Source organism: Chinchilla lanigera, unplaced genomic scaffold, assembly GCF_000276665.1.
Source record: "Chinchilla lanigera isolate Chin_1 unplaced genomic scaffold, ChiLan1.0 scaffold00072, whole genome shotgun sequence".
In the NCBI taxonomy this organism is placed as follows: domain Eukaryota; kingdom Metazoa; phylum Chordata; class Mammalia; order Rodentia; family Chinchillidae; genus Chinchilla; species Chinchilla lanigera.
In genome coordinates this window covers 5,601,125-5,610,029 of record NW_004955473.1, presented here as the reverse complement: position 1 = coordinate 5,610,029, position 8,905 = coordinate 5,601,125, and positions in this window count along the sequence as shown.

The window sequence follows — 8,905 nt, the reverse complement described above, 5'->3', positions numbered from 1 at the left end:
AAAATTGATGGATAAATTAGATATTTCCATGGTAAAGAGTGTCTAAAGAAATTCATGACCACCAAACCCATACTCCAAAAACTTCTCATGCACATCCCACAAAGAGGCCATGAAGCTAACAATGCCAGAACGTCCAATAGAATGAATCAATCAGGCAGGGCAAGCAACTAGGTAGAAGGAAAAGAAAGCAAAAGAGCAACAAGTAAATAATACAAGGACAGGAATAAGTCAACAACTACCAGTTATAACTACCAATGTGACTAGTCTCAATTCCCCAATCAAAAGACACAAATCAGCAGAATGCATCAAGAAACAAAATGTAGCAGTACATTGTATACAAGAAAAATATCTAACACAAATAGCAATTTATAGACTAAAAATCAAAGAATGGAAAACCATACTCTACGCAAAGGGAACCCAAATACAAGCAGAAGTAGCCATCCTTTCTTCAGAAAAACTTGACTTTAAGCCAAAGCTTATCATAAGAGACTTAAAAGGACATTACATATTAGATAACAGAACTACTCAATAGGAAGAGATAGCAATTTTTAAGAGACAGCAATTATAAACATATAAGCACCAAACTGTGGTGGAGCATACAGCACACACCTTCATAAAACAAACACTAATGGTTGTAAAAGATCAAATAAATGTCAATACAGTTATAGTGAGGTACTTCAACACCTATCACAAATGGATCAACTAAATAAAAACTCAACAGGGAAATATCAGAATTGAACCAAACCTTGTTTTATTTATGTATTTTTTTGTATTTGGAGGGAAAGTTTATTTTTTATTAGTACATGTTTGCAGTATATGCAATTTGCAATCTTCTTGGAGAGTTGGTACATATACATAATACAGCTTGGTTCTCTTTCTTAGTCCCCTTGCCATTCCTCCCTGCCCCCTCCCTTCTCTTCTAAATCCCCTTTCCCCATTTTTATTCCTGTTAATATTAGTCTTAGCTCATGTTTATGATATATAATGCTTACATTCATTGAAGTTATTAGATTCCTGTAAATGGCTTATCTTTATTCTGCTTATTTCCCCTGTCCCCCACTCTGGTCACTCACATTGTCTTGGACTTCTGGTTTGCAAGAGATCTATCCCCTTGTCACCATATATGCAATCATTATTGTGCTATTTGTTAGTATTTACCTTACTCAAAAGACAGATACTATACGGTGTTTGAGCTTGTATGTGTCATTTAATTCACTTAAAATTATATTTTCTACAAATGTCTCAAATTTGTCCCTCTTTATATCCCATTAGATTTCCATTATGTATAGGTACCACATTTTCTTTATCCAGTCATCCATTGATGGGCATACAAGATGCTTCCAAGATTTGGCTATTGTGAGTTGTGCTGCTATAAATATTGCTATGCATGTATCATTATAGTATGATGTCTTTACCTGATTGGAGAACATACAAAGAAGAAGGATAACTGGGTCAAATGGAATTTCTAGTTTTAGTACTTTGAACAATTTCCATATTGATTTTCATAATGGTTATACTAATGTACATTCCCACCAATAAATTAGGAGACTTCCTTTTCCACTGCAGCCACACGAGCCTTCATTATGTTTTTCATTTCCTGATGATCGCTATTCTTTCTGGAGTATGATGGAATCTTAGCATTTTTTTTATTTGCATTCCTCTAGTAGTCAGTTATATTTCTTGAATTGCATATGTTTCACTTTTCTTGCATCTCTGGGATCAATACTACTTGGTCTTGATGTCTGATCCTTTCTGGAGTATGGTGGAACCTTAGCATTTTTTTTCATTTGCATTTCTCTAGTAGTCAGGGATGTTGAATATTTTTTCATATGTTTGTTATCCATTTGCATTTCTTTCTTTGAGAAATATCTGTTCATTTCACTTGCTGATTTCATGATTGAGTCTTTTGATTTAGGAGGTCTAATATTTTTAAGTTCTTTACATATTTCAGAACTTATACCTCTGTCTGAGGAAAATTCCTCTGAGGAATAGCTACCAAAAAGTTTTCAAATTCTATAGGTTGACTCTTCTCTCTACTAATTGATTCTTTTGCTGTGCAGAAAGTTTTTAATTTGATGTAATCCCATGTGCTGATTCTTGCTGTTAATTCTTATACAATTGTGACTCTTTTTAGGAAATGCTTTCCTACACCTATGACTTCAAGTGCTTTAACTATTTCATCTTTTAGTAAATTCAATATTTTTCTTTTAATGTTTAGATCATTGATCCATTTTTAGTTTGGTACATGGTGAGAGGCAAGGATCCAGTTTTGGTCTTCTGCAAACAGATGTCTAGTTTTCCTAGCATCGTTTGTTCAATAGGCTACCTTTCCTCCAACATATGCTTTTGGCCCCTTTGTCACAGATTAAATAGCTGAATGTGTCTGGGGATGTATCTCTGTCCTCTGTTCTGGTCCACTGACTCACATGTCTGTTTTGGTTCCAGTACCATGGTGTTTTTATCACTGTTACTTTGCAGTATAGCTTGAGGTCCACTAATGTGATGTCCCCTTGCTTTGCTCTAATTGCCCAAGATTGCTTTCGTTATTCTCAGTTTTTTCTGGTTCTATATGAATTTCTGGATTATTTTCTCCGGGTCTCTGAAATATGTTATTGGTACTTTGATGGTACTACATTCAACCTGTATAACAGTTTTGGTATTATGGCCATTTTGACAATATTGTTTCTGCCTATCCCTGAGCAGGGGACATCTTTCCATTTTCCGGTGTCCTGTTAAATCTCCTTTTTCGGAGTGCTATAGTTTTCTTTGTAGAAGTTTTTCACTTCCTTGGTTAGATTAATAAGCAGGTTTTTACTTTTCTTGACACTACCATGAATGGTATGGTTTTCATAATTTCCATCTCATTGAGTTCATTATTGGTGTACATATGTTATTGAATTTTTGCATATTTTATATCTGCTACATTACAGAAGTTGGTTACTAGTTGTAAGACTTTTTGGTGGAATTATTTGGCTATTCTTTGTAGAGTATCACACCATCTGCAAATAATGATAATCTGAGTTCTTCTTTTCCTGTATGTATGCCTTTTATTTCTTTCACTTGTCTGGCTGCTCTGGCTAATGTTTTGAGTACTATGCTGAATAGAAGTGGTGATGGGGTATTCTTGTCTTGTTCCTAATTGTAGAGTATGCTTTTAGTTTTTTCTCCATTTAATATGATGTTGGACATTGGTTTGTTGTAAGTAGCTTTTATCAATTTCAGGTATGTTGCTTCTATACTTTTTCAGGGTGCTTATCATGAAAGGGTATTGAATTTTGTTGAAAGCCTTTTCTGTACCTATTAAAATGATCATGTGGATTTACACCTTGCTTCTGTTTATGTGATGTATTATATTTATTGAATTGCGTATGTTGCACTATTCTTGCATCTCTGGGATCAATCTGACTTGGTCTTGATGCATGATCCTTTTGATGATGAGCTCAATTCTATTCACTAATACCTTTTTGAAGATTTTTTCATCTATATTCATTAACGCGATTGGTCTGTAGTTCTCTTTTTTAGTTGAGTCTTTATCTGGTTTTGCAATCAGAGTGATGCTGACTTCCATAAATAAATTTGGAAGTGCTCTGTCTTTTTCAATTTATTTGAAGACCTTGAAGAGGATAAGGTGATATAACATCCTTAAAGATTTTATGGAACTCAGCAGTGGATCCATCAAGTCCTGGGCTTTTTTAGTTGGTAGATTCTTTATTATTGTCTCAATTTCATAGCTTATTATTGGATTGTTCAGTATTTTTGGGTCTTTCTGAGTTAGCTTTGGCAAGCTGTATGAGTGTAGGAATTTGTCCATTTCCCTTTTAAGAGAATACAAGTTTTCCCAGTAGTTACTATATTCTGGATTTTGATGGACTCTGTGGTAATTTTGCCTTTTGCAGTTCTAATTTCATTGATATAAGTCTTTTCTCTCTCTTGGTATGTTTGACTAGATTTATCTACTGTGTTTATTCTTTCAAAGAAGCAGCTCTTCAATTCATTGATCTTTGCATTGTTTTCTCAGTCTCAATTTTATTTATTTCTGCTCTAATATTTAGGATTTCCTTGCTTAATTTTTCTTTGGTCCTAAATCATTTTTGTTTCTCAAATATCTTAGGGCTCCACAGAAAGTTATTTATTTGAACTCACTCTGTTTTCTTAATGTAAGTATTGATTACAATGAACTTCCCTCTTCAGACTGCTTTCATAATGTTGCAGAGCTCCCAATGAATTGTGTAGGTATTGCTATTAACTTCTAGAAATTTTTATGTTTTTTCTTGATTTCTTCTGTGGCCCGTTGGTTGTTTAGGTGTGTGTTATTAATTTTCCAAGTGCTTACAATTTCCATAGTTTCCTCTGCCGTTGATTTCAAATTTCACAGCACAGTGGTATCACTAGTATACATTGGGTGATTTTGATTCTTTTGTATTTATTTAAGCAGGCTTTTCAGGATACTATTTGATGTGTTTTGGAGAACATACCTTGTGCTGCAGAAAAGAATGTATATTTTGTTGTACTAGGTTAGAATACACTATAGGGTAGGTTCCTACTATGTCCATATATTCAAATGTGTGGTTCAGCTCTGGTATATTTTTATTGCTTTTTTGTTTAGTTTATCTATCTCTGTGAAAATGGCAAGTTAAGATTCCCTATTGTGATTGTGTTAGCAGCAGCCCTGGAGACCCCACCCCCAGCCCGGACGCAGCTTCCTGCAAACAGAACACAAGAAATCATCAAAAAGATCACACAACATGAACAAGTAGGCTTCATTTTACTTGCATACTTGGGATGTAAGGATGGTTCAACATACACAAATCAATAAATGGAATTTATCACATAAGCAGCGGTAAATATCACATGATCATCTTAATAGACACAGAAAGTCTTCACAAAATTCAACATCCTTTCATTATTAAAAATAACACAAGAGAATAGGTGTAGGAGGACCTTATCTCTGCCGAATAAAAGACATTTATGATCAATCTTTTGCCAACATCATATCAAATGGGAAGGGGGACTGAAAGCTTTCCCTCTAAAATCAGGAAAAAGACAATGGTGTCAATTAGCATCACTCCTGTTCAACATAGTCCCAAAAATATTAGCCAGAGTGAGCAAGCAAGAGAAATAGAAAAGGATATGTTTTGAAAGAACAAAGTCAAAGTATCCGTATCCTCATTTACAGATGGCATGACCCTCTACTTACAAGACCCAACAAATTCAACCAAAATACTCCTTGAATTAATAACCAAATTCAGCAAAAAAAAAGAAACACACAAAAATCAATAGCATTCCTATGCACTAACAATTAACTCACTGAGAAAAAAATGCTTAAAACCAATAGGAAGAGGAATCACAATAGCATCAAAAAATTACATACTTAGGAATTACCCTAAACAAGGAAGTGAAAGATATCTACAATGAAAATTTTATCACTCTAAAAAAGGAAATTGAGGAAGACTTCAGAAAATGGAAAGCTATCTCCAGTTCCTGGGTAGGCAGAACCGGTACAATCAAAAGGGCTACAGTTCCAAATCTGATACATGGATTTAATGCAATCCCAATCAAAATACCAGCAACATTTCTCATAGATATAGAGAAAAAACCCTAAGATTCACATGCAACAAGGGACACAGAAGAACAAAAAGAAAATTGACAAACCCTTAGCAAGTGTAAGAAAAAAAAGATTGAAATAAAATTAGAGACAAAAAAAAGAAGACATTACAACTTATACCACAAAAATTCAAAGGACCAGGAAAGGTTACTTGGACAAATAAAATAACCTAAAGGAAATGGATAAATACCTAGACACATACAAACTACCGGACCTCGTACTACAGAACTACCCTTAACTATAAGAGTATACTATTAGCATAAAAATAGACACACCAACCAATGTAACAGGACAGAGAGCCCAGAAAGGAAACTACACATTTATAATCAACTAATTTTCTTTTTTATTATAAAGAGAATAAAAAATAATAAAATAACAACAACATAGACAAATAAAATAACAACAACATAGACAAAAACAAAGCAAAAACAATAAAAATTATACAGAGTTTCAAAACAAAATGATAGGAATTGACAGTGGTTGTTATATTACATATTGTTATCTTCAACGAAGTTGCTCAAATTACCAGATATGAGAATGCAAGATTGATCAAACCATTAAAATGAATAAAAATAATTTTAAAAAACATTACAAATGATCAGAGCTTCACCAAGCAAGATGGTAGTAATTCACCAGTGGTTGCTATATTGCATACTGTTGTCCTCAAATTAGTTGTTCAGATCACCCGATATAAGCATGCAAAACTGGTCAAAAATTAACTGTTCCTTTAATAAACCCCCAGACATCAGCAGTGCAATTTAGTCAATTAATTTGCAACAAAGGTGCCAAGAACACAATGAGAAAAGGACAGTCTCTTTAATAAAGAGTTGGGAAAATTGAATATCCATGTACACAAGAATAAAATTGGACTGATATTATATACAAAAATCTACTCAAATGGACTAGAGACTTAGATGTAAGACCAGAAACTATAAAACTACCAAAAGAAAATGACTTTTTGGATTTGACCCCAAAAGCTTAGGCAGCATAAGAAAAAAAATAGGTAAATGGGATTATATCAAACTAAAAAGCTGCTGCATAGCACAAAAAGGATTAAGAGAGTGAAAAGTCAAATATTGAAAATATCTGTATGCTACACATCTGATAAGGAGCTGAAATCCAAAATACAGAAACAAATTCTATAATCCCATAGGAAGAAAACAAATAACTTGATTTTAAAATAAGGAAAGAATCTGAATAGATATTTTTAAAAGAAGTCATGCAAATGGCCAACAGATTTATGAAAAAATGCTTAACATCACTAATCAATAGGGAGATGCAAATTAGAACCTTCATGTGATATATCCTCATATCCATCAGAATGGCTATTATTAAAAAATGAAAGGAAAGTATTGGCAAAGAGGTAGAAAAAAGTAAAAACTTGTCTACTGTTCATGGGAGTATAAATTTGTACATCCTTTATGGAAAACAGCATAGAAGTTGCTCAAAAAGTTAAAAAAAGAACTACCACATGATCCAGCAATCCAAGTTATGGATATATAAATCAACAATTTGAGATCACTATGCCCAAGAGATAGGTCCATGCACACTGGACCATTATTTATAACAGCTAAGATAAGAAAGAAAGCATATTAATTGTCCATCAATGAATGGATAAAGAAAACAGTATTTCTTCACCATGGTATATTATTCATTTTTTAAAAAATGGAATTCTTACCATTTGTGACATCATAGATTAATCTGGAGGATATGTATTAATTGAAATAAGACAGGCACAGGAAGATAAATATTGCAAATCTCAATTATATGTGGAATCTAAAATTATCAAACTCCTAGAAGCAGACAGTAGAATAATGTTTGCCAGAAGGTGGAAGATGCGAGGAATGGTGAGATGTTGGTTTAAAGGTATATTTCAGTTAGACAAGAGGAATAAGTTTTTTAAATAAAGTATTAACTAGAGTGTTGGTGAAAGATAATATGGACAGAATTAGATATTTCAAAATTGCTAAGAACAAATTAGAAATATTTGTTCCAAAAAATAAGTATTTCAGGATGTATTGATTATCATAATGTAACCATTCCACCTTGTATACGTATATCACAACGTCAACTTTTTCCCCATAAATGTAGACAATTTTGAATATTAACAAAAATTGTTACTTAAAAATTTTTAAACGTTAAACCAGGCATGATGACCCATGACTGAAGTCCCAGCCACTTGGAAGATTAAGGTAAGAGAATCGTTTGAGCCCAGGAGGCATTCAAGACCAACCTGGGCAATATAGTGAAACCCCATCTCAAAAAAAAAAAGTGTTTTAAGGAATCTAATACATTTCAGGTGCCATGTTATACCCTGAAGATATTGTGGTAATCAGCATAGATCCTGCCCTCCCTGAGTTTAAGGGGTAATATTAGGGAGACATACAAAAGCAGCAGCTGCAAAAATATGTGATATATTTTGTAAGAAGTTAACTTCTCAAGGGGCTGTGAGAGTATGAAGGACATTTATCCTCATTCTGTGAGTAGGAATGGAATTAGGAAGGTTTTGCACAGGTAGTAAAATGTCAGCTGAGAACAGAAGGATGAGTTAACCTGGCAGTATGCAGGCTACAAGACTAGACCCGTATCTCTCACCTTGTACTAAAATCAAAATACATATAAGACCTACACATAAAAACAGAAACACTGAAACTGCTGGAAGATAACATAAGGTAAATATTTGAAGCCATTGGCACAGCCAAAGACTTCCTGAAGAGAACTCCAACAGCAGAAGAAACAATATCAAGAATCAGCAAACTAGATTACACCAAATTAAAAAGCTTCTGCACAGCAAAATAATAATAATGATAATAATAGTAATGAAAAGCCAATGGAATGAAATGGAAAAAAATTGCCAACTACTCTTCTGATGGAGAACTAATACCTAGAATATATGAACAACTCAAAAACACTAACACCGAAAACAACCTGATCAAAAAACCAATGAAAAAATAGGCAAATGAACTAAAAAAAACCCTTTTCCAAAGAAGTACAAATACCCAATAAGTACGTGAAAAAATATTCAGCATCTTTTGCCACTAGGAAAATGCAGGTTAAAACAACTCTGAGTTTCTGTCTTACTCCAGTCACAATGACTATCACTAAGAACACAAAACACAAGTAGTGGTGAGGATGGGAAGGGGGATGAATGAACCCTTGTACATTGTTGGTGGGAATATAAACTAGTACAACCACTACGGAAATCAGTATGGAGATTCCTGAAAAACAAGAAGTTGAAATTCCATTTGACCCAGTTATACCTCTATTTTTGAAAGAGTTAAAGACATTGTATTTCAGTGA